Source organism: Oryctolagus cuniculus, chromosome 2 (genome assembly GCF_964237555.1).
Source record: "Oryctolagus cuniculus chromosome 2, mOryCun1.1, whole genome shotgun sequence".
NCBI classification, from domain to species: Eukaryota; Metazoa; Chordata; class Mammalia; order Lagomorpha; family Leporidae; genus Oryctolagus; species Oryctolagus cuniculus.
Window position 1 is genome coordinate 155,609,774 of NC_091433.1, and position 27,569 is coordinate 155,637,342.

At 50.4% G+C, this 27,569-nt stretch overlaps 1 long non-coding RNA gene across 1 annotated transcript; it reads left to right on the top strand.

Annotated features, from left to right (window-relative positions):
- Nucleotides 1–259: 259 nt before the first annotated feature.
- LOC103347688 (uncharacterized) lies at nt 260–27,252 on the top strand. The gene is made up of 3 exons (XR_516267.4): nt 260–1,001; nt 8,905–9,015; nt 26,531–27,252. It is a non-coding gene; the product is annotated as an uncharacterized lncRNA (long non-coding RNA).
- The last annotated feature ends 317 nt before the right edge of the window (nt 27,253–27,569 follow it).

Here is a 27,569-nt window from a genome sequence, read left to right on the forward strand (position 1 = left end):
TTTTGTGTGTGAAGTCTTGTGTCAGTTTGCCCAAAGTTATCCTGTGTAGCAGACAATCCCAGCCACAAAGAGTATTTGTCACTCGTGTTACATGTTCATTCTTCAGTCCTGTTCCACACCTTCTTCGTTCCCGGATCCACACTGAAGAAGCGGGGCCTCTAGGGGACATGTCTACCTGTGGAGGGGAAAAGAGCAACGAGGAACCACTCTTAAAGCTGCCCTTAAAGCTCTCAGAGCTGCTCGCACGTGCTGCACAAAGCTTCCGCTGGGAAACGAAGGCATATGGCCAACGCTGACACTGTGGGGTGCAAGGTCCACTCTCCCCATCAGGAGGAGCCGTGTGGGTGGAGATGGCAGCAAATATTTTTGAACAAATAATGTGGTCTACTCACGGAGCTGTTCCCGGTTACGAATACGCTCTGGCAACATGGACAGGATAGTACGTTTTGTGTTACGGGCTTTGCTGTCCATCAGCTCTAGCTGATGCTGTCTGCCTCAGTTTTGCCGCCCTTCAGTGCCCACATTCTGTCTCCCCGCACGCCTTGCTCCTGACCGACGGTGCGCAGCGTGTCCTGCCTCTGTGATCTGCTCTGCCAGCGCCGGCCTTTTCCTGGCCGCCGCTCCACCTGAAGCCCTTCCCTTGGTAGCCTGGGTGTCCTGAGGGCAGCAGCTACATTCTGCACCCTGCTCAGGGACCTGTTACCTCTGAATGTTCCTGGTAACGGCTCAGTGAGCACTCACAGAGGAAAGCTCAGGGCTTTCCTATAGAACCTTGTTTTTGGGGAACCATCCTGTGTGCTTGCGTGACACTGTCTCCACTTTGACAGGTGGCAAAACCGATGCTCCCAGGAGTCTAGAAACCCGGTTCACACTCACATCCAAGCTTCCAGTCCTCTGCGCACCCCACGACGACTACCGCCCAAGCAGCCTCTCACTCCTCCAGTGTGTGCACCACGAAAGCATGCCTACTGTTTGCGGATCGCTTCTAAGACATCTTTCAGGTTTGTGGGTGATCTGTGTCTCTGTGTCCACTAGGTCAGCTGCATGTAGGATGGGCTGCGGTAGCAGCCATCTTTGGAACACACAGCTTGCTGCACTATGCAATTACACTGAAGTGCTTAGCTGGGTGCCTGGCACATGGGACATATTCAGCAAGAGTTAAGTAAAGCCCCTTGGGTGCTTTGGTGGAAAATTGTATGGTTTCTGGTACTACTTTGAATGACCATGTGAGGGGATTGGTCTTTTAAGTCTGTTTCATGATAATTTGAGTCTTTTTTTTTCTTTGAAATATTTATTTTGGGGCAGGTGTTGTGGCATAGTAGGTAAAGCTGGCACCTCTAATGCTGGTATCCCATATGGGCACTGGTTTGTGCCCCGCTGCTCCACTTCCCATCCAACTCCCTGCTAATGGCCTGGGGAAAGCAGTGGAAGATGGCCCAAGTATTTGGATCCCAGCTACCCCCCATAAGAGACCCAGATAGGGGGCCAGCACCACAGCTCACTAGGCTAATCCTCCACCTGTGGCGCCGGCACACCGGGTTCTAGTCCCGGTCAGGGCGCTGGATTCTGTCCCGGTTGCTCCTCTTCCAGTCCAGCTCTCTGGAGGATGGCCCAAGTCCTTGGGGCCTGCACCTGCATGGGAGACCAGGAGAAGCACCTGGCTCCTGGCTTTGGATCAGCGTGGTGCACCAGCCGCAGTGGCCACTGTGGGGTGAACCAACAGAAAAGAAAGACCTTTCTCTCTGTCTCTCTCTCTCTCTCTCTCACTGTCCACTCTGCTTGTCAAAAAAAAAAAAAAAAAAAAAAAAAAAAGGAGAGAGAGAGAGAGAGAGAAAAGAGACCCAGATGAAGCTAGTGGCTCCTGGCTTTTGCCTGGCACAGCGCTGGCCATTGGAGCCACCTGGGAAGTGATCCAGTGAATGGAAGACCTCTCTTTCTCTCTCTCTCTCTGTCTCTCTTTGTCTCTATGCAACTCTGACTTTCAAAATAAATATTTTTAAAAATTAGTTTTTAACTTTTATTTAATGAATATAAATTTCGAAAGTACAGCTTAGGGATTACAATGGCTTCCCCCCCGTAACTTCCCTCCCACCCACAACCCTTCCTTTTCCCGCTCCCTCTCCCCTTCCATTCACATCAAGATTCATTTTCAATTCTCTTTATATACAGAAGATCAGTTTAGCATATATTAAGTAAAGATTTCAACAGTTTGCACCCACACAGAAACACAAAGTGAAAAATACTGTTTGAGTCCTAGTTATAGCATTAAATCACAATGTACAGCACATTAAGGACAGAGATCCTACATGAGGAGTAAGTGCACAGTAACTCCTGTTGTTGACTTAACAAATTGACACTCTTGTTTATGGCATCAGTAATCACCCTAGGCTCTTGTCATGAGTTGCCAAGGGGATTGAACCATCGATGGAAGACCTCTCTCTCTCTCTGCCTCTCCTTCTCTCTGTGTAATTCCAACTTTCAAATAAAATAAATAAATCTTTTTTTTTTTTTTAAAGAAGATGGCCCAAGTTCTTAAGCCCCAAGTAGTAGAAGATGACCCAAGTCTTTGGGCTCCTGCACCCAAAGGCTTCTAAGTCTCCTGGGAGACCTAGAAGAAGCTTCTGGCTCCTGGCTTCGCTCTAGGCCAGCTCCAGCTGTTGTAGACATTTAAGGAGTGAACCACCAGATGGAAAACCTCTCTCTCTGCCTCTGTTTCTCTGTAACTCTGCCTTTCAAATAAATAAATAAATCTTAAAAAAAAAAAAAAGTATGTGTGTGCACAGATGCTCTCAACTTGGGATGGGATTATGTCTTGATAAAACCAACCTAAACTGAGAATAAAAAAGTAGAAAGTGAATTTAATACACTCAACCTATGGAGTGTCGTAGCTTGTGGAGTATCTGTTGCTTCTGCCATGGTTGTTGAGCAGACTGAGAGCCATGGGTGCTGCCGGCCAGCAACACAAGATTGTCACAGCCACCTACAGAAATGATTGACAACGGATAAAAGCAGTGAGACACCTGGGCCCTTACCACGTGCCCAGACTGTTGTAGCCTATTGGGAAATGAACCAGTGGATGGAAGGTTCTCTCTCTCTCTCTCTCTCTCTGTCTCTCCCTCCCTCTCTCTCACGCTCACTCTTTCTCTCCTTCCCTCCCTCTTTGTCCCTCCCCCTGTAACTCTGCCTTTCAAATAAATAAACTTAAAAAAAAATAAATAAATAGTGAAGCAGCTGAGACTTGAACCAGCATCTGGATAGGTTGCTGGTATCGCAGGTGGCAGCCTAACCCACAGTGCTACAATGCTGACCCCGGCATAGCTGCCTTCTAACAGTATTTGGTGGTGTGTTTTCAGTACTAAGATCCTCTGTGGAGTATTTTGCTACCACAAAATACTTAGTTTAGTCACATCCCACCTTGCCAGTCTGGTCAAGGTGCTGCCCGAAGGGCCCACTAGCCCCGGTCCTGCTCTCAGGGCCGTCTGCTGGCCATTCATTTGGTGCCCAGCTCGTAGCTCTCACAACATGTACACTTGCCCTGCAGCACCCTCTGGATTAGCTGGGCTGTGAGAGCCCATGTGGGTCGGGAATTTGTGCGACCGTGTTTGTCACCTTCCCGGAAGCAGGTGTCAAGTAACGACCTCTTAATTGCCCAGGGATACTTGCTTTCTTTGTCGCTGGGAGAAGCATAGCCAGCCAGATGAGAAGAGATGACATGACATGACTCTCGATCACGCCTCATTTTCTGAGCACTCCCTGTGTGCCAGGCCCCATACTAAGCCATCTATACATAATCTCATTTAGTCCCTAACACAGGCATATTCCTCCTGTCATCCCCACTTTACAGATGACAACACTGAGTTATAAATGGGGCAAATACACTAGCCAAGTAAATAAGTGGCAGAGTCAGAATTCGAACCCAGGAGTCCTGTGTTGTGCTTTGGATCACCCTGACCCTCCCCAGCACAAAGTAATTTTTTTTTTTGACAGGTAGAACAGTGAGAGAGAGAGACAGAGAGAAAGGTCTTCCTTTGCCGTTGGTTCACCCTCCAATGGCCACTGCAGCTGGCGCGCTGCGGCCAGCGCATCGCACTGATCCGAAGGCAGGAGCCAGGTGCTTCTCCTTGTCTCCCATGCGGGTGCAGGGCCCAAGCACTTGGGCCATCCTCCACTGAACTCCCGGGCCATAGCAGAGAGCTGGCCTGGAAGAGGGGCAACCGGGACAGAATCCGGCGCCCCGACCAAGACTAGAACCCGGTGTGCTGGTGCTGCAAGGCGGAAGATTAGCCTATTGAGCCACGGCGCCGGCCCAGCACAAAGTAATTTATCACAACTTTGCAGAAGACACAACACTGGCTTTAGTACCTGTGTTGCAGGCCACCCTGTCTGAACTCCAGGGTCTTGGCCAGAGCACCCATGTCATGGTAACCGCACCAGGGACTGGTGCTCCCCATGGAGGGGAAAGAGGCAGGTTGGAGGCAGAGGTGAAAGGGCAATCCTGGCCTCACCCTGCAGACCCCCTGGAGCCCTCAGATTGGCAGTGGTTCTCCTAAGCCACGCGGAGAGTTCTGTGGTTCCAACATCAGTCATTTCAATGGCTTATTGCCTCATAAACAGCACAGTTACTGCGGGCAAGGGCGCCGCAGGCCACGCTGATTGAAGTGCTCCAGGTCTGTATTTTCGGGTTTGAATTTGCCTTTCCCAGCTGCACTTCCTCATTCCGGGCAGGCTGACCTTTGTCGGGAAGGTTGACGCTGGGCTGGCAGGACGCCTGCAGGGCGAGGATCGCTGGGGACACTCTTCCTCTCACCTTCAGCCTGAGCGCAGGGCTTGTCAGGGGAACAAAATCTCTAGGAGGAGGGCGAAGAGATCGGGAGGCCCAGAGACTGGGGCGTCACCTAGGATGGCAGCAGTGGCCCTGTGTGCCTATCTCATGGGGTCCGCACAACCTCTAATATCCCTAAGGTGGTAAGTGGAGCCCGGAAGCTGACTGCCGCAGAAGAGTGCACAGCTGCTAGGCGGCTGCATCAGCCGGCCCTGGTAGAGGATAGAATCCACGACTCCAGTTCACATGAAGAGATTTTCCTCAGAGAGGCCAGGGCAGGGCTCATGGCACAAACCAAAGCTCGTGAGGGACCCAGATGCCAGCAACAGTAGCACGAAGCCCAATGGACCGAGGAGTGAGCAGTGTGACAGAGCCTGGGTGAGAACCGAAACCATGCAGCAGACTGAGTCACCAAGGCACTCAGTTACTGCCAGAAATAGCCAGCCTCTCCTTTCTCCTGCTGCCCCGCCCCTCCCAGTGGCTAGACCCATCCGGACACCAGAGGTGAAGGAAATCCCAGGTGATGCAGTCGAAAGGGGTCGGTCGGGGCGGGCATTCAGTGCAGTAGTTGAGATGTTGCTTGGGACGTCCACATCCCATGTCTGAGTACCTGACTGGAACCCCAGCTACTCCACTTCTAATCCAGCTTCCTGCTAATGTGCACCCTGGGAGGCAGAAGTGATGGCTCAAGCACTTGGGTCCCTGCCACCCATGTAGGAGACCTGCATGGAGTTCTGGACTCAGGCTTTGGCCTAATCCAGCCCCAGCTTTTGCAGGTATTTGGAGAGTGAACCAATGGATGGGAGGTCTCTCTGTGCCTTTCAAATAAAATGACAATAAGTAAATACAACAATTTAAAGAAGTTAATCACCTGAGCATAACACAAATTAGAAGAGGATGGGCTGGGGCAAACAGCATGGAACCAGTAGAGGCAGAACTGGATTTTAAGCCATGAACTCTTCTTTTTTCCTAAGATTTATTGGGACTGGTGCTGTGGCGTAGTAGGTTGAGCATCCGCCTGTGGTGCCAGCATCCCATATGGACCTTGGTTCAAGTCCCAGCTGCTCTGTTTCCCATCCAACACCCTGCTAATGTGCTGGGAAAGCAGTGGAAGATGACTCAGGTGCTTGGACCCTTGCATCCACGTGGGAGACCCAGAAAAGGCTCCTGGCTTCAGATTGGCCCAGCTCCACCCATTGCAGCTGTCGCTCCCCCTCTTCGTGGAGGAGCAACACTAAACCCTGCCTAGGCTTCATATCCGAGTCACGGCACCATTATGTCGCTCCCCCTCTTCGTGGAGGAACGACACAGGACCCTGCGCTGTTCTTTCATCTGCTCAGCCCTCCCCGGGTTTGCTGCTGGTTCTTCCCGGGTTGGCTACCGTCCCTTCCACCTCCGTGGAAGGGCAGTTCCCCCTGGCCACATTCCCCACTTCCGCAGGGGAGCGGCACACCGCCGGCCGGCTCTCTCGGGGGCTGCACAGGTGTTCCCACAGGTGTTCCCCTTAGATGTTCCTGGTGCATGCCGTCTCTCTCCTCCTTTATAGTCCTCCTCCGCCAATCCTAACTCGGCTGCCCACACGCCGAGTACGCTGCTCTCCAATCAGGAGCAAGTCCTACAGTTTATTGGCTGAACTGGAGGCAGCTGTGTAGAAGCTGTTTTCTTCTCTCCCAGTGCCATATTGTGGGAGAGCAGATGCATAGAATAAGTCTTAATTCCAGTAACTTAGTCTAGTCCGGATTGCTCCCCACAGCAGCCATTTAGGGAATGAACCAGCAGATGGAAGACTTCTCTCTGTCTCTCCCTCTTTCTGTTTGTGACTATGCCTCTCAAATAAATACATAAATCTTAAAAAAAAAAAAAAAAGATGTATTGATTTGACAGAGAGAGAGATCTTTAATCTTCTGGTTTATTCCCAATATGATCGCCACAGCTAGGAGTGGGCCAGGCCAAAGCCAAGAGCCTGGAACTCCATCCTGTCTCCTACGGGGGAAGCAGGGGCTCAAGCACTTGAGCCATCTGCTGCTGCCTTCCCAGGCAGGAAGCTGGATCAGAATTGGAGCAGCCAAGACTCAAGCCAGCACTCTGATGGGATGCCGGTGTTGCAGGAAGTGGCTTAACATGCTGTGCTACCTTGTTGGCCTCTCTTTTTCGGTTTATTTAAAGATTTACTTATTATTTATTTGAAAGGCAGAGTGACAGAGAAAAAGAGAGGGAAGGAAGGATGGAGAGGGAGGGAGAGAGATCTTCCATTTGCTGGTTCACTCCCCAAATGGCTGTAGCAACCAGGACTGGGCCAGGCCAAATCCAGGAACCAGGAACTTCCTCTGGGTCTCCCACAGGGTAGCAGGAATGCAAGTACTTGGGCTGTCATGTGCTGCCTCTCAGAGTACATATTAGCAGGAGGTTTGATGGGAAGTGAGGAGCAGCAAGATTTGCAGCAGGCACTAGATATGGGAAGTAGGATCCCGGGCAGCAGCTAAAACTGCTGCATCACGGTACCCGCCCAGGCCCATGAACTCTTAAGAGCCTCTGTAACTTTACGGAGTTCTTTCAAGCTGAGACCCTGCGCTGCCCAGCGCAGATCCTGGAGAAAGTTCTTGAGTTGTTTTTTTGTTTGTTTGTTTGTTTTTCCGTTGGTTCACCTCCCAATGGCCGCTACGGCCGGTGCGCTGCGGCTGGCACACCGCGCTGATCCGAAGGCAGGAGCCAGGTGCTTCTCCTGGTCTCCCATGGGGTGCAGGGCCCAAGCACCTGGGCCATCCTCCACTGCACTCCCTGGCCACAGCAGAGAGCTGGCCTGGAAGAGGGGCAACCGGGACAGAATCCGGCGCCCCGACCGGGACTAGAACCCGGTGTGCCGGCGCCGCAAGGCGGAGGATTAGCCTATTGAGCCATAACGCCGGCCATTCCTGCAGTTTCTGACCACCCACCTCCCCTGCCCACCCTGGTCTTCACCAGCGTTTCCAGCCAAGCCTTGGATTTTCCTCACAGAAGTCACTGCACTTACCCCGAGTAGCTGGTCACTGGTAGCGTTCCTGTTGTCCTGTTGCTCTGTTGCTGTGCTGCGGCAGGCACTGGACAGGCGCTGGACAGGCGCTGGACAGGCGCTTGGGTCACTCGGACCAGAAAGCAGCTTGGAAGGTGCCAATACTCTCAAGGGCATCCCGTCCAAGGCGAGAAGACTAAGCCCTGAGGGGTGGGTACCTGGAAATCCTGGGAAGGCTGGAAGGTGCTCCTCTGGTAGGCCAGGAAGCCACTTCCAAGGTGACAGTGACAGAGGAGAGTCCACCTGCCAGTGCCACTAAGACAACCCCAACAGCTGTTGGCTACAAACTTAAGAAGCTCTGGCAGGGTCTGTGGCTTCCCGTCAGTCTTTATTTTCCACCCGCATGATTTCTTCCAGGTGCGTCCACTTCTCTCTCTCCTCTGCAGCTTCTAGCCAACTAAACCTGGGGCCAGCCTCAAGTTGGCCAGGAATTTGCCTCAAAACCTCCCTCCTTGGGGTGCTGGGACTTCTGGGTATCCCTGTCGGTCTAGAATTCTCACCTGCTGCCCCCACCCTCCATCCTGAATGCTGATCTCTGCTGTATGTCTGTATGTCTGTATCCGCAGCTTCACAAAAGATGATGATGATGACGGTGGTGGTGGCCAACATTTACCTTTTTTAGCTATGATTCTAAGTGCTTTTTTTTTTTTTTTTTTTTTGACAGGCAGAGTTAGACAGTGAGAGAGACAGGTCTTCCTTCCGTTGGTTCACCCTCCAAATGGCCGATACGGCCGGCACACTGCAGCCAGGGCGCCGCACCGATCCAAGCCAGGAGCTAGGTGCTTCCTCCTGGTCTCCCATGCGGGTGCAGGGCCCAAGCACTTGGGCCATCCTCCACTGCACTCCTGGGCCACAGCAGAGAGCTGGCCTGGAAGAGGGGCAGCCGGGACAGAACTGGAGCCCCAACCGGGACTAGAACCTGGGGTGCTGGCACCACAGGCGGAGGATTAGCCAAGTGAGCCGCGGCGCCGGCCTCTAAGTACTTTCAAATAGGACACTTGCTTTCACAACGCTAGTATTATCCTTTTTACAGATGCAGAAGACAAGGCTTGGAAAGATCAGGAGCATGATGGAGGCCGCACATCAGGAGCCTCCAGGTGGCACATGCCAGCCGTGACCCTGTGCTGCCTGTTAATGGCTGCGGGTGAGTTTTTCTTCTTTCTTCTTATTTTTAAAAGGCTTTATTGGATTGTAATCAGTGTGTAATTAGCTGCACATTTGAAGGACTAGGACTTGATGAGTTCTGACATACGTCCACACCCATGAAACCATTGCGGCAGTCGAGCTAATGAACATGTTCCTCCTCTGTAACCCACCCCTCATGTCCCACCACACCCTGTTCCTAGGCAGCCCATTATCTGCCTTCTGTCAATGTAGATTAATTTGCATTCTCTAGAAGTTTGTGTATGGAAGTAGATACTCCTTTTTGTGTGTCTGCTCGCTCAGAGTAATTATCCTGAGGTTGCTGCTTATATCAGTAGTTCAATCTTATCGGTTGCTGAGTAGTGTTCCGTTTTTTAAGACATCCTAAATTTGTTTATCCATTCACCTGATGACAGACATTTAAGTTTACAGGTTTTTTGCTGTTACAAATAAAGTTCCGTGAACCCACAAGTGCAAGCCTTTTCTTTTTTCAAAAGTTTTTCTATGTTCTGGGACTACTTTAAAAATTTTTTTGAAATATCTTTTTATTTTTTAAAATGTTTATTTTCATCTACTTGAAAGGCAGAATGAGAGAGAGAGAGAGAGAGAAAGAGAGAGAGAGATCTTTCACCCAGTGGTTCATTTCCCAAATGTCCACAATAGCCAGGGCTGGGCCAGGCTGAAGCCAGGTACCTGGAACTCCATCCAAGTCTCCTACGTGGGTGGCAGAGCCCCAGGTACTTGAACCTTTATCTGGTGCTTTCCAGAACGCATTGATGGGGAACTGGGTAGGAAGCTGAGTAGCCAGGACTCAACTCAGGCACTCTGACGTGGGGTATAGGCACCCCACATGGCGGCTTAACCTGCAGCACCACAATCTCCACCTCTCAGGGGCTGTTTTGAATGTTTGTTTATTTTGCTTGAAAGTGACAGCAAGAGAAAGAGAGATCTTTCATCTGCTGGTTCATTTCCAAAATGTCACAGCAGCCAGGGCTGGGCCAGGCTGAATCAGGAGAAAACCCTTGGGCCATCATCCTCTGCATCCATCCAGGATGCATTAGCAGGAAGCAGGCCAGGACTTGAACTGACACTCCAGCTGGAACTTAATCCACCGAACCGCAGTGGCCACCAGGAAAAGCAAGAGTTTTGTGGACATATGCTTTCATTTCCCTAGAGTAAATACATTAAGTGGGGAATGGTTTGATCATAGAGTAGGGTTATGTGAAACTTTAGAAGAAATGGTCAAATTGTTTTCCCAAGTAGTTTTAGCCTTTCATATACTCACCAGCAGTGTATGAGGAGTTTCAGTTGCTCCACAGAAAGAGGGAGAGACAGAGAGAAAGGTCTTCCATTCACTGGTTCACTCCCCAAAATGGCCGCAATGGCAGGAGCTGGGCCAATCTGAAGCCAGGAGCCAGGAGCTTCCTCTGGGTCTCCCACGTGGGTGCAGGGGCCCAAGGACTCGGACCATCTTCTACTGTTTTCCCAGGCCATAGCAGAGAGCTGTATCAGAAGTGGAACAGCTGGGACTCGAACCGGCGCCCATATGGGATGCTGGCACTGAAAGCAGTGGCTTTACCCCCTACGCCACAGCGCCAACCCCTCCAACTCCTTTGAATAACATTTGGAATAGTCACTTCTGTATTTCCTGTCATTCTAGTAGGTATATCATAGTTTCTCACTGAGGTTTTAATTTGCATTTCCCTAATGACTAATTATATTAAGCATCTTTCATGTGCTTATTTACTAACATTATATCTTCTTAGGTAAAATGTTTGTTTAAATCTTTTGCCCATTTAAAAATATTTGGGTTGTTTGTCTTGTTATTGAATATATATATATTCCGGAGCAAGTCCTTTGTCAGATACAGATTTTGTAAATGTTCATATGTCTCATCTTTCCATTTCTGTGACAATGTCTTTTGAAGAACAGCTTTAAAAAAATTTTATTTATTTGAAAGGCAGAGTTACAGAGAGGCAGAGGCAAGAGAGAGATAGAAAGAGGTCTTCCATCTGCTGCTTCACTCCCCAAATGGCTGCAAAGGCTGGAGCTGGGCCGATCCAAAGCCAGGAGCCAGGAGCTTCCCCCGCGTCTCCCACGCGGGTGCAGGGGCCCAAGCACTTGGGCCATCTTCTGTTGCTTTCCCAGGCCATAGCAGAGAGCTGGATCGGAAGTAGAGCAGCCAGGTTTTGAACCAGCACCCATAAGGGATGCCAGCGCTGTAGGTGATGGCTTTACCTGCTATGCCGCAGCATCGGCCCCTAGAACAGAAGTTTTTAATTTTGATGAATAGAAATATTTTCTATTGTACCCCCACCAAATGCCTAAACAGAGGCATTCTGTGTGTGTCTTTTAATTATGGTAAAATATATAACATCAAATGTACCTTTTTAACCATTTTTAAGCATTCTGTTCACGGGCATTAAGTTGTCATTTGTCATTTGAACTTTTTGAATTATTTTCAAGATTTTTTGCTAACTCAAGATTAATAAGATGTTCTTTTCTCTCTCTCTTTTGTGTGTGTGTGTTAAAGACTTTATAGTTTTAACCTTGACAGGCCAATTTCAAATTAGGTTTTGTGCGTGGAACAAGATAATAACTGAGGTTCATTTTTACCTATGGTTAAATAGGACTTTGTGCACCATTTATTGAAAAGATGATCCCTTTCCTGTTGACTTGCATTGACACCTATGCCAAAAATCTGGTGGTGGTGGTTTTGTTTTCCTGGTTTGCCCTCAACTCTAAATCTTGCCAGATTACCTTCTGATTTCCACTGCTGCCTTCCTGGGTGGACTCCCTCACCTGTCACTCTGCACTGACCTTCCCTCCTCCTTGGTTGAGTGATTTCTAGTGGTATTTGCCAGGTCTTACCTAATTCCCTGCCTGTCCCCCGCTCCAGCCGCTCTTGTCTGGGCTCTGTGCCCAGCACCTGAGCCCTACTGCCATCAGAGCCCTAGAGGGCAAGGGATGCAGATGGGTCCTGCTCCGTTGGGAACTCCAGCATGCAGCGGGCTTTCCCAGCCACTCAGGAGACCCAGGCCCTGGGCACTAGACACCTAGCCCTACTGGGGAGTGGCTGCCAGCCCTGTTCAGGACCTCACTGGTTATTGGTGTCAGTGCAGTTGTAAGCCCAAGTTAGAACCTGAAATGGGATGAGCAGAAAGGGTACTGCTGGGTTTAACAGAGCAAGGAAAATGCAGAGCTTTGCAGTTCGTGTCCTCCACGTGGGAAGAAAACCTTTTAAACCATGTCTACTCCCGGACAGTACTCCACACTGCTTCTTCAGTATGATTTCAAGGCCAAAGGACCATCTCATCAGCCATCATGTCCCAGGAACAAAACCTGGAGGAAGCCTTACGATGAAGACAGACTGTTTAGGCTTCTGGCCGACCCTGGAAGGGGGTAGGCGGTCCTCCGAGTTTTGCATGGGTTTGTTGAGACACGACACTCTGTATCCATCAGATACAGGGAGATTGAGGTCAACCTGGGCTGTGCAGTTTGCCTCCCATAGGGGTTCTTGTTACAGCCTCAAAGCAAGCTGCAGGAGGCGAGTACCTTCTGGAAGGTTTTTATCTGGAATTCAGCTGAAAGAAGGTACCACACAGAACACCTGAAATCAAAGGGAGGCTTTCTTGCATCTTCCGCAAGGAACAAAGAGCCCCTGCAGTCAGCACATGTTCAGGAAGGCACTTGGGAAGGCTGTCTCGCAGCACAGATCTCTCCGCAGTCCCCAGGGGCCGGCAGGCAGACACCGTGAGTGATGTGCGTCTCGCACGGGCACTGGGCTCTGACTGGTTTTCCCAGACAGCAGTCATATTCAGGTCCTTGCCTCGTGAGCCAACAGCCCCAGTTTGGGAAGCAATTAGACATGGAAACAAGGAGTTGATTTTGGTGGTGCAATGAACTCTGGTTCATTCAGGGATGACCGTATTAACACCAGGTTCTAACCAAAATCTCCACCGCCCCTGGCAGGCAGCCGTACACCCCCTTTCCTGGAAATGCATGCAGCCTGCTTCTCTTGTGGGCTGTATCAAATGGCCAAAGAGAACCTGGCTGTGATCTGGGGGAATATGAGGAAGGAGTGGGCCATGAGCAGCGTCACACACTAATTAGCCACTCAGCCATGGGTCTTGTCCTAGAAGAAGGCAGCCCAGGGACGATGCGTTTCCCAGGCCCTCCTGGGAGCCACAGGAAACGGAAGAGGCTGGTGTTGGAGCTTGACCATGACATCTCGGGGCTCTGGGGACTTCCCTCTCCTCTCAGTCTCTCATTTCCCCAGCAGTAAGATGCTGGGAGTACCAGCTGGGAAAAATCGCCTCCACTGCTCTGGGAAGTAATGAGGGCAAGAGAGCTGGCAGAGAAGTGGTTCATGGTAGACAGAAGCTTATTAAAAATCAGCGTCTCAGGACAGGCTTGCCCGTGTGCCCACGTTTCAGGCCAGACTCACTGTGAGCAGACATAGCTGAGGCTTTTGTGGTTTGAAATCCAAATGGTACTATGGGAGGAGCGCATTCTTTGGGGGGATACACACAACACACACGGTGTATCTAGATTTAAAAAATAATTTTTGTGTTTTATTTTTAAAAATAAATAGTTTATTTACTTGAGACAGAACTCCCATCTGCTGGTTCACTCCCCAGATACCTGCAATAGCCAGGGTTAGGTTGAGCCTGAAGCCGGGAGCTGGCGATTCAACGCAGGGCTCCTCTATAGGCAGCAAGAATCCGATTACTTGAGCCATCACTGCTGCCTCCCAGGGTCTGCACTGGCAAGAAGCTGGAGTCAGGAACTGTACCCCAGTACTCAGATACAGGATGTGGGCATCTCAGCTGCTGGGTCCCATGCCTGCTCCGTAGAGTCAGATGTATCTGGGTTTAAATCCTAGCCCTGTACCTATCTGAATGAGTTTGGGGAGTCACTTTGGTTCTTTGTCTATAAAAAAGGCAATATATTGCTCATAGGGTTGTTACAAAGATTATTATTTAAAAAATAGCTACTTTGAATTATTTCCTATGTGCCAGACACTATGTGGAACACTTTACACATATTAAATCATGCAGACTTATTATTTAAGCAATATAATATTTGCAAAGCACCTGGTAGGGTGAGGTACACAGTCAGCACTCAGTAAATGGTAGCTGGTGCCTTGGTAATACCTCAGAGATCCAAGTAGGGGCCCCCTGTTCCCCTCCTTCACAGACCTAAATGCCTAAATGGAGAAACGTGGCTGACAACATACTCATCTCTGGAAAAGAGGAGACACCCTGGCACTGGTGATAGGTGACGACTGGTAACAGAGCTGTCCTTAGAGTGGGCTTTGACGGGGAAGGAGGTGAGGAAGGGGAAGAGGCAGGGACATGGAAATCAGGTAAACATGGAAGACAAATGTTGCTGGCCCGGGGTAAATCATTCTAGAGTTAGGGAGTTGCCAAGTGAGGTTGCTTGGGCCCAGAGGGGCTTTGTTAAGTCTGGTTGAGTGGGGAGGCCATAGAGAGTCCAGAGAAATTGCTTGTGCACCATTGAATTTCTTTATTTTTAATGATTATTTATTTATTATTTTTATTTGAAAGGCAGAACAACAGAAAGAAGGACATACAAAGAGAACTTGCACCCAGCTACTCTGATATGGGATGCAGGCATCCCAAGCGTGCCCATCCCCACATCATTGACTTTATTCATGCATTTGAAATACAGAGAGACAGACAGACAGAGTCAGTTAGACATACAGAGATCTCTTATCTTCAGATTCACTCCCCCACATGCCCACAATAGTCAGGGCCAGGCCAAGCTGGAGTAAGGATCCCAGAATTCAGTCTCCTATATGGATGGCAGAAATCCATGAACTTGAGCCATCATGTGCTGACTCCCAGGATGAACATTAACAGGAAGCTAAAATCAGGAGCAGGGCTGGGACTCGAACCCAGGCACTTCTATATAGGATACAGACACCCCAAACAGTGTATTAACTCTGTGCCAAATGCCTGTCTGTGCCTCATTGAGTTTGGGGGATACCTGAGATCAGGTGGACAAAGTTCCTGAGCCCAGGGAAACCTCTATATGTGTGTACAGGGAGGGGCTGTGCTGGGACAAGGAGAGAAGCTGTTTCAGAAGGTCCCTGACCACTTCAGTTCACATCCTCCTACCCTGGGGGACTCCCGATGGGTGGAAGCGGCAGTGTTGCCCAGCTTCCCAAGTCCTTCCAATGGCTTTGTGTCCAGGGCAGGCTGTCCTTCAGATGCTTGCCAAGGCCCTGCATCGAGGTTGAGCGTCCTATAAAAATATCCTGGTTTTCTGTTTTCATAACTTAGAACGTGCTTCTTCCAGGAAGCAAACGCCTTCAAGGGCAATTAATAGAAAGCTTATGGAAATCTCCAGTGTGGGGAGGTATTGAAGCGAAGTGAAACACTTCTGAGAAGGGTTGTAGGGAATTTATGTAATGTCTCTCTGAAGAGCTTATTGAAAAACAAAACAGAAAACTCTGTCTGCCAGCCCTACTCCTAAGAAACCCAGTCCCTGGGGCCAGCGCTGTGGCGCAGCAGGTAAAGCCGCCGCCTGCAGTGCTGGCCTCCCATATGGGGCCTGGTTTGGGACCCGGCTACTCCACTTCTGATCCAGCTCTCTGCTGTGGCCTGGGAAAGCAGTGGAAGATGGCCCCAGTCCTTGGGCCTCTGCACCCACGTGGGAGACTTGGAAGAAGCTCCTGGCTCTGGCTCCTAGCTTTGGATTGGCATAGCTCTGGCTGTTGCAGTCTTCTGGGGAGTGAATAACTGGATGGAAGACCTCTCTCTCTATGCCTCTGACTCTGCCTTTCAAATAAATAAATGAATCTTTAAAAAAAAAAGAAAGAAGGAAACCCAGACCCCACAAAGGCCCCAGTCTTGGGGTCTTATCACTCTGGAGAGCTATAGTTAAGTACTTATGCATGTCTGTTTTGGTTTGATTGCCTCTCTCTGATTTTATTTTGAATTTAAAATTTATTTTCATTTTATTTGAAAGGCAGAGAAACATAAAGAGATCTTCCATCCACTGGTTCACTCCCCTAAACAGCCAGGACAGGGCTGGGTTGAGGCCAGGAGCCAGGAATTCAATCCAGATCTCCCATGTAGATGACAGGGATTCAAGTACTTGAGCCACTGACTTGTCTGCTACCTCCCAGGGTCCAGGGTCCAGGGTCCAGGGTCCAGGAAGCTGGATCAAAAGTGGTAGAGCTGGGACTTGAACCCAGACACTCTGATATGAGATGTGGACATCCCACACAGCCACCTAACAACTGTGCCAAATGCCCATCCCTCCAATTTTTGAAATTATTTTTGCATATATCTCAGTAGCCTAGGCTGCCCAGTTCATATTTGGACATTCATTCCTTCTTCAGATCCTAACTGAGCACATGTTTAGTGCTGTGCACTCTTGCTGTATGCTGGGGATACAGCAATGAATACAACAGACAATAACCCTGCCCTTAGGAGCTTACTTCTTGGTGGGTGTACAGCATGGGCAAGGGACCAGAAGTGTGAGAGGTCGCCTGGGTAACAGAGGAGCAGCAAACATGTGTGTGTGTGTGTGTGTGTGTGTACGTGTGTGTATGTCTGTGTCTGTGTCTGTCTGTCTGGGGCTGAGGAGCCAGGTGGGAAAGGAAGTCCAAGAATGATGGAGCCAGACCATGTAGGCCATGAGGGTCATCGTCAGGGCTTTGGCTTTGCTCTGAGTGAGGTGGGAGAGCTCCTGGGAGGATGTGAGCCCAGGAGTGACTTGGTCCAACCTACTGTGTAACAGAATCCTCCAGGTGGTGTGCAGGTCATGGACATCAGGGGCACAGAGGGAAGCAGGCCCACCAGCAAGGGGGCAGTTGCAAGAGCCTGGGCTGGAGGCCAGCAGGCCCAGTGATGAGGAGTGTTGCTTGGGTTCTGCTTGTGTTTTAGCATTGGTGCTGGCAAGATCTGCTGAGGGACAGTGTGGAGAGCTCCTAGACCCTGACTGAGTGCGAACTGTGTACTCGCTTGATGGTAAATATTGGATTTCTGGGGGGTTGGCATCAAACATCAGACCTTGCTCATACAGTTGCCAGCACTGGGACCAGCATTGTGGCATAGCAGGTCAAACTGCCACCTGTGACGCCTGCATCCTATATGGGTGCAGGTTTGAGTCCCGGCTGTTCAACTTCCAATCCAGCTCCCTGTTTAATGTGCCTGGGAAAGCAGTAAAAGAGGGCCCAATGGGAGACACAGAGGAAGCTCCTGGCTCCTAGCTTTGGTCTGGCCCAGCCCAGGCTGATGTAGCCTTTTGGGGAGTGACCCAGCAGATAGAAGATTCTCTCTCTCTCTCTCTCTCTCTCTCTCTCTCTCTCTCTCTCCCTCTCCCTCTCTCCCTCTGCCTTTCTCTGTAACCCTTTCAAATAAATAAGTCTTTAAAAAAAGAAGATACAAACAGGAATTTTTTTGTTAAAGGATATGCAAAAGACCCCCACTGGGTGCCTCAGTGCAGGAGTCAGATTTCAGTGGGGGCAGCAAGGGGGCCAGATTGGCTTCTGGGATCCAAAGAAAGAGGGCAAAGGGGTGTTGATCAGGCACAACCCACAAATGCTTCCTCTGGACTCCAGCTGTGAGCTTCTGAGGCTCAAGTTTTGACTGACTAGGCAGTGGGCAGGGAAGGGAAACAGGTGAGCTCCCTCTGAGTGAGGCTGGGAAGGGGGCTGTGCTGCTTCAAGCCAGTGACTTAACCTCTCTGGCCTCAGGCTCCTGGGGACCAGAGCCGTGCAAAGGCTGCAAAGCCTTGCCTTCACCAAGGAGCACCTGGATGACTCCTTCCACTTCCACTTCCCCCCAAGCCCCAACTGACCAGGGACTTGTCCTTAGAGGGACATACAGGGTGCATTAGCCGCCCCCAAAATTCCCAGAGCTGCTGAAGCGGCGGCATGGAGGTGATGTCCGAGGCAAGGCTTGAAGTGGGGAGAGGCTGGGGGCCAGCAAGGCGGGAGGAAGAGCACGGAGTAAGGGGCACCGCTCAGAGCCTTGGTGCTCCCTGGGCAAGGACAGGAGTCTTCACTCCTCTCCTTTTGTTCACCTCCACCTCCCCCTGACAGCCAAGAAACCCTGTCCTCGGAAAGAATCGCTGCACCTTGGCTCTCCTAAGCGTGCAGATGCCATTGGGAACGTTGTCACCTTGAATTCCCCCGGGGGGCGGGGGGTGCCGGGGAGGCTGCATCTGTGAGTGCAGCAAGAGGCGCCCATGGAGCCCTCTCCTCCAGGGCCCTGTGCCCGTCCTACTTAGCACCTGACTCTGGCTGGCCCGGACGCTTCCCCCGCCCGCCTCCATCCAGCCTGCCCACTGTTAACCCGCAGTGTGCTAGCTTTCCAGCCTCCTCCAAACCTCCATCTCTTTCCCTGCCGCTTTCTGCCACTGCCGCAGACTCCCCACCCCCACGTTGCGGCTTTGCCTCTGTGCCCAAGCCCTCCCGCCCCTCAGAGGCTGCCCCAGCAAGTGGCCCTTCCTCCACGCCACTAGATGCTGGTCTTTGCTGGTGCCCCAGGGCCAGGGAATGCGCTGCATGGGCTTCTCTGCTGCGGGAAGCCCACGTGGAGGGAAGGGCCCGGGGGCAGGGCGAGGCTGCTGAGAGGGATGCTATAAGGGTTTCCAGGTTGCCTGGATGGTAACTTTGTCATAGCGCCAGCCTGAGTGGGCTGCAACTTTCCCCAGCAGGGTCCAGGAGCCCAGATGTCAGTGGAAGAGGAGCCCCTTGAAGAGACTGGGGTGCAAGCCAATGGGAGCCATGACAAGGCAGCCGAGGGGCGGGAGGGTGCAGGCACAGAATGGCGATGAGTGGCACCCGCAGCTTAGACTGAGTAGATGCGGAGCTTCCCTCCACGATTCCTGCCACCCCCATCTCAGGGGCCAGGCCCCCTCCTGACCTGTCCAAAACCACCCCCAGCCCACCCTGCAAAGCTCTGCAGCCTTGGCACTCTTGGGCACCACCACTGCTCCTCCTCCTCCTCTGCCTTCCAGCTCTGTGTCTCATCTCGTCTTTCTGTGGAGGACATGCAGCCCACCCTACCACACTGTGCCTCGTCTTGTCCCAGCCAAACTGCACGGTGCAGTTGGCTTGCTGCAGCCACACCTGCCGTGACTGCAAAGTGTGCAAAGGGAAGCACGACCCCGTCGTGGGCCGGTCCGTGGTCACTCTCGTCCCATCGTCCTTGGCCTTGCGGTAGCGGTGACCCTGTTCACCTATTGGCCCTTCTCTTGAATCCTTCCCTCCCCCTGGCTCCCGGAAGCCTCGGCTCTCACACAGGGACCGCAGCCCTTTGTCTTACACACCCCTATTACCGTGCCCTCTGAGGGTGCCGAGCCCGACCCTCACACTGCCTCCGTGCCCTTCTTTCCCACTGCCATCTCCTGGGAGAAGCCCTGCTCATCTCCCCGGGGCCAGCTGAGGTGCTGCCTCACATGCTACACCCAGCGATGTGATCACACACCTCCTCTGAATTCCCGACACACCCTGGCTTAGTTTCAGCACTCCTTACATTGTATTGAAATTACCTATTTGTTTGCCTTTGCTCCACTCATCTGTCAGCCCTTGAAGACCAGGGACTAGGCCTCTTATCCCCCTTAGGCTTGATGCCTGGCACAGATTGGCCATAATAAGTGCTCAGTTCATGTCTGCAGAACCTGTGGGTCCAGGGGAGTAACTGGGACAAGTCTTTTTTCTTTTGCCTGCTATGCAACCCACTTCAGTGCCAGCACCTGATGGGAGCAAAGGCCAGACAGTGCTTCAGGGCCACCATTTGCTCTGGCCGGGGATGCTGTGTCAGAGCATTTGTATGTGGTAGGCATGTATTTTTTTATTATGGTGAAACACATTTACCATGCCAGTCATTCTAAAGTTTATTTTTACTTGTTTGAAAGGAAGAGCAAAGTGGGGTGGGGAGTGGATATCTTTCATCCACTGGTTAACTCTCAAAATGCCTGCAACAGCTGGTGCTGGGCCAGGTCAAAGCCAGGAGCCAAGAATTCCATCTAGGTCTCCCACATGGCAGCAGGAACTCAAGTACATGAATCATCATCTGCTTCCTCTCAGGGTGTGCCTTAGCAAGAAGTTGGAATTGGAAGAGGAGGTGGGGGGGGGGGGTGGCTCGGCTCTGTGGCATAGTGGGTGAAGCCATGGCCTGCAGTGCTAGCATCTCTTTTGGGTGCCAGTTCAAGTCCCAGCTGCTCCGCTTCCAATCCAGCTCTCTGCTATGGCCTGGGAAAGCAGTAGAAGATGACCCCTACACCCACGTGGAAGACCTGAAAGAAGCTCCTGGCTCCTGGCTTTGGATTGGCCCAGTTCTGGCCATTGAGGCTGTTTGGGGAGTGAACCAGCGGATGGAAACCCCCCCCACACACACTATAACTCTGCCCCTCAAATATTTTTTAAAAAATCTAGAAAGAAGAGGGAGAGGGAGAGTGACAGGGAGAGTGACAGGGAGAGAAGGAGAGGAAAGGAGAAGAAAAGATGAAAGAAGGAAGAAAGGGAGTTGGGGCTTGGTCCCAGACTCTCTAGTATGGTAGGCAGGTGTCCCAAGCACAACAGCTACCCCCACAGTAACCGTTTTCAAGCATATAATCCAGTGACATTTGGTACTTTCTGAATATTACACACTATCAGCAGCACTTCCTGGTTCCAGAGCACTTTTTTTTAGTAGGTTTTTTTTTTTTTTTTTTGAAGATTTATCTAATTTATTTGAAAGGCCGAGTTAGAGAGAGAGGTAGAGACAGTGAGAGAGGTCTTCCATCTGCTGGTTCACTCCCCAAATGGCCACAGTGGGTGGAGCTGCGCCAATCCAAAGCCAGGAGCCATGAGCTTCTTCCCGGTCTCCCATGTGGGTGCAGGAGCCCAAGGTCTTGAGCCATCTTCTACTGCTTTCCCAGGCCATAGCTGAGAGCTGGATCGGAAGTGGAGCAGCCGGGACTCAAAAAAAAGCCCATATGGGATGCTGACGCTGCAGGCCAGACCTTTAACCCACTGTGCCACAGCACCGGCCCCCTCCAGAGCACTTTTCTCACCCCAACAGGAGACCCCACTTTCACCTTTCCATCCTCCTGTCCCCTGTTCTGCCTTGTCTGTGGATTTGCCTGTTCTAGACATTTCATATCAATGGAATCACACAATATGCAGACTTTGGTATATGGCTTTTTTTACTCAGCATAATGTCCCCAAGGTTCTTCTGTTTTAGTATGCATCAGAACTTCATTTCTCTTTAAGGTTAAATAATATTCCACTGGGTGACTGTAGTGCATTTTGCTTATCCAGTCAGTAGATGATGGGCATTTTAGGTTTCCATCTTTTTGCAGCTGTCAACATTTGTGTGGGGAGCAACCCGGACTGGACTAAGTTACTGGAATTAAGACTTATTCTATGCATCTGCTCTCCCACAATATGGCGCTGGGAGAGGAGAAAACAGCTTCTATGCAGCTGCCTCTTGCCAACTTGAGTGATGACCTCCAGGAGCTGATCCTGCTCCTGATTGGAGGAGAGCAGCGTACTCGGCGTGTGGGCAGCCGAGTTGGGATTGGTGGAAGAGGACTATAAAGGAGGAGAGAGACAACATGCACCAGGAACATCTAAGAGGAACACCTGTGCAGCCCCCGAGAGAGCCGGCCAGAGGTGTGCCGCTCCCCCGCGGAAGTGGGGAATGTGGCAGGGGGAACCACCCTTCCACAGAGGTGGAAGGGACGGTAGCCAACCCGGGAAGGACCAGCAGCCAACCCGGGAAGAACCAGCAGCAAACCCGGGGAGGGCCGAGCAGACGAAAGAACAGCGCAGGGTCCTGTGTCGTTCCTCCATGAAGAGGGGGAGCGACATAATGGTGCCGTGACTCGGATATGAAGCCTAGGCAGGGTTTAGTGTCGTTCCTCCATGAAGAGGGGGAGCGACACATTTGTATACAAGTTTTTGCTTAAACACTTGTTTTCATATACCCAGGAGTAGAATTGATGGGTCAATTAATTCTGTTTAAGATTAATATATTAATTCTATTGATTAATTGATTAATTTGACTGAGAAACAGTCAAATTGAGACAGCACTATTTTACATTTATACCTGCCAACATTTGTTATTCCCCACTTTTATTTTTAAGTGTAGCCATCCTAGTAGGTGTGAGTGATAGATAATTTGAGGTCTATGTTCAGCTTAAATAGTTGCTATCAATAAGTGCTGTACTGCCATCATATAGGGAACTCCTGACAGTTATTGATACCTAATGTGACCCCGCCCCTGCTCATAGCTGACTGGATCAGGGATGGGTATTTTTTGGGGAGAACCAGTTGGGCACAGAGTTCCTGCCCATGGGAGTTTTTATTTGAGAAGAGGGTGGGAATAGACCTGGTTCATGCAGCTGAGGTGTGAACTTGGGAGCTGTGGGCATCTGTCTTTGACCTCACATGTAGACAGAGCAGCAGAGAAAAGATGAACACAAATACAGAGATAAATGGAAAGGAAGGATAGAGAGAGCACATTCCCCTGAGTTTCCAACAGTTTGCAATTCCCAGTTCTAGTCCCTCCAAACCCCAGCTGCGTGCTGGAGTTGGGCCCATTGTTTGCCCTTTTAGCCTACTGCAGTTCAGTTATCTTTGTGAATTTCTGTTTCTGCACACAATGGAACCCAGGGTAACAACAATTCATTGCCACTCTCACAACCTACTTCAGAGAGTCTCTCCTGGAGTCCAAAGCACAAGAATTGCTACTTGCACATTTTTTTTTATCCCAAAGTCATTTCTGTGACCTCACGGACCTTGCCTCTGCCCACCAATCCAAGGTAAGTGGAGGCCAATTCGGTGTGTTAATGTCACCCGGTATTCAGGAGGCATCCTCAAGGCAGAGTGCCAGCCCTGGGCCACCACCTTCATGCTGGTGACCCAGGATGGATGACCTTGACATCTGTTCTGGATTGTCCCCCCTAATAGCAGCCCTCTTTGGTTCAGCTCACCGAGTGTTGTGTTTGCTGGTTTCAGTCCTCGCTGGAACTGTCCCCACCCTGGCAGAGCTCCTCAAGGGCGGCCAGGCTGCGCAGTGTGGAGACGGACATTCGGCCGGGCTTCCTGAAGAACTGAGTGCTACTTCCACCCCTGCCTCTCGCTCTGCTCTGTAATGCCGAGTAGATCATGAGACTATCTGCTTCCCCATCTGTGGAAGTGGGAGAGAAAAATAATACTTTCTCTGCCTACTCCACAGAGATGCAAGTTAAAATTAGGTCATGGATATGAACATTCTATGAAGCAAAAATATGTAAATTTCTCTATCCATAATGACAATGAACTCCTTTGATTTCTATCTCACTCCCAGCTACCGAGTTCAAGATCCTCACTTGAATTTAATTCCTTTATTTTGAAGTGTGGCCTTGTCTCTTCATCTATTTTTCTTATACTGATAAACACTTAAAAAAAAAAAACCTAAAGATTGATTTATTTTGAAAGTTGCCATTTACAGAGAGAGAGAGAGACAGAGACAGAGATTTTCCATTTGCTGGTTCACTCCCAAAAGGCCATGACAGCCAGGCCTGGGCCACTCCAAAGCCAGGAGCCGGGAGTTTCTTCTGGGTCTCCCACCTGGATGGCAGGGAACCAAGCACTTGGGCCATCTTCTGCTGCTTTTCCCAGGCCATTAGCAGGGAGCTGGATCAGAAGTGGAGCAGCAAGGACTCAAACTGGCACCCATATGGGATGCCAGCATTGCAGGTGGTGGCTTTATCCACTATAAAGTTATAAATAAGGAAATTAAGAGCCATATATCTTTTTTTAAAAGATTTATTTATTTGAAAAGCAGAGTTACAGAGAGGCAGAGACAGAGAGAGAGAGAGCGAAAGAGGTCTTCCATCTGCTGGTTCACTCCCCAGATGGCCGCAACAGCTGGAGCTGTGCCAATTTGAAGCCAGGAGCCAGGAGCTTCTTCTGGGTCTCCTATGCACAGGTGCAGGGGCCCAAACACTTGGGCCATCTTCTACTGTTTTCCTAGGCTGTAGCACAGAGCTACATCAGAAGTGGAGGAGCCAGTTCTCGAATCAGCACCCATATGGGATGCCGGCACTGCAGGTGGCGGCTTTACCTGCTATGCCACAGCACCAGCCCTGAGCCATACGTCTCATTCCATTATAGGGCAGGCTGATTTCTTAGGGGCACTCTATAGTTTCCATTAACCTCATGAGCCATTTCCTCACGTCTTCACCATGGATGTCCCCACTGACAGGGGTTCCGCAACTCATGTGCACATTGAAATCTACTAAGAGCTTCAGAAAGTTCAGTGCCTGGCTCCCGCCCCTAGAGAGTATGATGTAATTGGTTTGGGCTGTGGCCTGGGCTTCACTAGTCCTGGAAGCTCTCCAGGCTGATTTAAATGTTGGCCAATATTGGGAATCACTGCACTTAAGGATACTTCTTTTTTAGTTTAAATCTGATTCTAATCATGTTTGGACTGATTCCCAACCAGGCTGTCCCCTGAAGCATTTCCCTTATAAGCAGCTGCGGGAAACAACAGGTTAACACTGCATGCATCTCTTCTTCCTACCTCGACTGCCCTGGTCTTCATCAGAGTGATTGAGATCCCTTTTGATGAATGTGCACTCGTGTGCATGCATATTTCCTGCTCTGCTGTGTCTTCCCCCAATATGTTAGTGAGGATTTGCATACTTTTTTTTCCAATTCAAAATGGCCTGTCGTGGTTCCTGAGCAGGTCTGTCTACCTGCTGTCATCACTTGTGTACGGGCACACTTTCCTGCTCTCCACTTGCGTCATCTGTCATTGTCCACATCTCGCCAGCCAGCCTGGCAAGATCGCCCCAAGGGTGGCTGGGGCTACTTCTCAGAGTGAGACTTCTCAGGACACAGTAAAGCGGTTCTGTGTTTATCCATTTCTGCCTGTTGGGGGACCAGACTGAATCTGCTGTTGATTCAGTAATGCAAGCAATCCTATCAAGGATCTCTTGATGGCGCAGGCTAGTAGCACACAGGCACAATGTGGATCTGAAAAAGTAAAAACCAGGACTGATGTTTCACCAGGGTGGGGGGGACATTGTCCCCACTCACGATGAGCCGCTGTGTGCCAGGCACCTTGGCCCTCTGGGTTTACAGCACCATCTGATTTCCCGGGAGTGGAGAGGGGGTGGAGGTGACGGAGGAACAGAAGCTTTCGGTTCAGCAAGCATTGCTGAGTCCTGTTTCAGGCCATATGGTGCCACAGCCTGTAACAGTCCTCATCCCTCTCCTTTTCTTTTCATTCATGCCCTCTCCCATTGGCTAAAGCCAGAATCTCAGCCTAACCAAGGGGAAGACTTCAAACTGACTCATGTCATCAACAAAGGACGAAAAATCATTCTCTCTTTGAAATTTGTGTGTATTTTTATTTATCCAAAAGGCAGAGATACAGAGAAGGCAAGACAGCTGGGGAGAGATCTCCCATGCACTTGTTCACTCCATAATGCCTCCAGTAGCCGGAGCTGGACCAGGCTGAAGCGGGGAGCCTGCAGCTCAATTTGGGTTTCTGGTCTGGGGGCAGGGGACCCGACTGTCTGAGCCACTACCTGCCACCTGGCAGGATGAAGGTAGAATCAAAAGCAGAGGCAGGATTTGAATCAAGACCTTCTGATATGGGATGCAGGCGTCCCAAGGGACATTTTTTAAAAAAGGATTTTTATTTATTTGTTTGAAAGACAGTTACAGAGAGGCAGAGAGAGAGGGAGACAGGTCTTTTACCCGCTGGTTCACTTTACAAATGGCCGCAACAGCTGGAGCCGGGCCAGTCTGAAGCCAGGAGCCAGGAGCTTCTTCCAGGTCTCCCACACAGGTGCAGGGGCCCAAGAATTTGGGCCATCTTCTACTGCTTTCCCAGGCTATAGCAGGGAGATGGATCAGAAGTAGAGCATCGCATCCAGAACGCGAACCAACACTCACATGGGATGCCAGCGCTGTAGGCAGTGGCTCTACCTGCTATGCCAAACCCCTGCCCTCCCCTTTTAAGTTTAAAAACTTATTAATTCTTTTAGCTATTTATTATTTTAAAAAATGAAGTTTTTTATATTTATTTATTTGAACATACAGATTTCTTTATTTGAACGTACGAATTACAGAGAGAGAGGGAGAGACAGAGAGAGAGATCTTCCATCGGCTGGTCCACTCCCCAAATGGCCGCAATGGCCAGGGCTGGGCCAGGCTGACAGGAGCTAGGAGCTTCATCTGGGTTTCTCATGTGGGTTCAGGGGTCCAAGCCCAGAGACCATCTTCTGCTGCTTTCCCAGGCACATTAATAGGGAGTTGGGTCTGAAGTGGGGCAGCCGGGACTTGAACCGGCACCCATATGGAATGCCACTGTTGCAGGCAGCAGCTTAACACACTGTACCGCAGTGCCAGCCCCAGTTATTTAATTATTTTATTCTCTCTCTCCAAGGAGAGCAATTTTTACATTAAATATAATTTGAGGTATTTCAAAGACACTGTGAATTTCAATGACTGACTCTTAAGAGCATTTTCCCATTTTAACTTTGCTTCACAGACCCGAGAGAAGTTCAGACGGGTGTGCGATGCTCGAGACCACAGCAGCTTCACTAGACGAGGGCACGCCAGAGTCACTTCTTTCATGGATTATTGATGCTGTGCCACTATTAATAATCACTGGACCTGTTGAGCATTTACGGTGTGGCAGATCTATGCCAAACCCCTTCCATAATTGATTTTCTTTCGGTTATTCCTTGCCTCAGGTAGGTATTATTTATCATCTCCATTTTATAGATGAGACTGTTGAAGTTTAGGGAACTGATAGCTCCATTGTTCCTATATGAAGATGCTGGAACTTGAACCTACCCTGACTATGGCGAAGCCCCTAGCCATACTCTTAATCACTCTGCTTTCCTGTGATGACCTTCTTTTATGAAAATGTTGTCTTTAAATCCCTATCATGGGGGCCAGCGCTGTAGCACAGTGGGTGGAGCCGCCGCCTGTGGTGCCCTGCCGGCATCCCATGTGGGTGCCGGTTGGAGTCCTGACTCTCTGATCCAGCTCTCTGCTATGTCCTAGGAAATCGGTGGAGGATGGCCCAAGTGCTTGGGCCTCTGCACCCATGTGGGAGACCTGAAAGAAGCTCCTGGCTCCTGGCTTCGGATCAGCGCAGCTCCAGTCGTTGTGGCCATCTCGGGGGTGAGCCAGTGGATGGAAGACTTCTGTCTCTCTCTGCCTCTGCCTCTCTGTAACTCTGCCTTTCAAACAAATAAATACATATTTAAAAAAAAATCCCAATCTTGAAGCTTTCTCTGATTTTGAAACTAGGGGCTGTGCGATTATTGGGGTTACAAGTATGAGGGATCAATCGTTTCGTGCACTGAGTGGTCAGTGGGTTGACTGACAACAGTACTGTTCACTCAGACTCTGAATAGGGCTGTGGGTGGTGGGAGCTGAGGGACAGGATGCCAGCTGGGCTCCTGCTGAGTTTGCGCCCATGTCCCTTACAGTCACATCTGTGCCTGCCTTTGCTCATTCCAAGCCTCCTCTCCCAGACCGAATACAAAAGTGATGGGGCTGGCTGTCAGAGCTAAGGA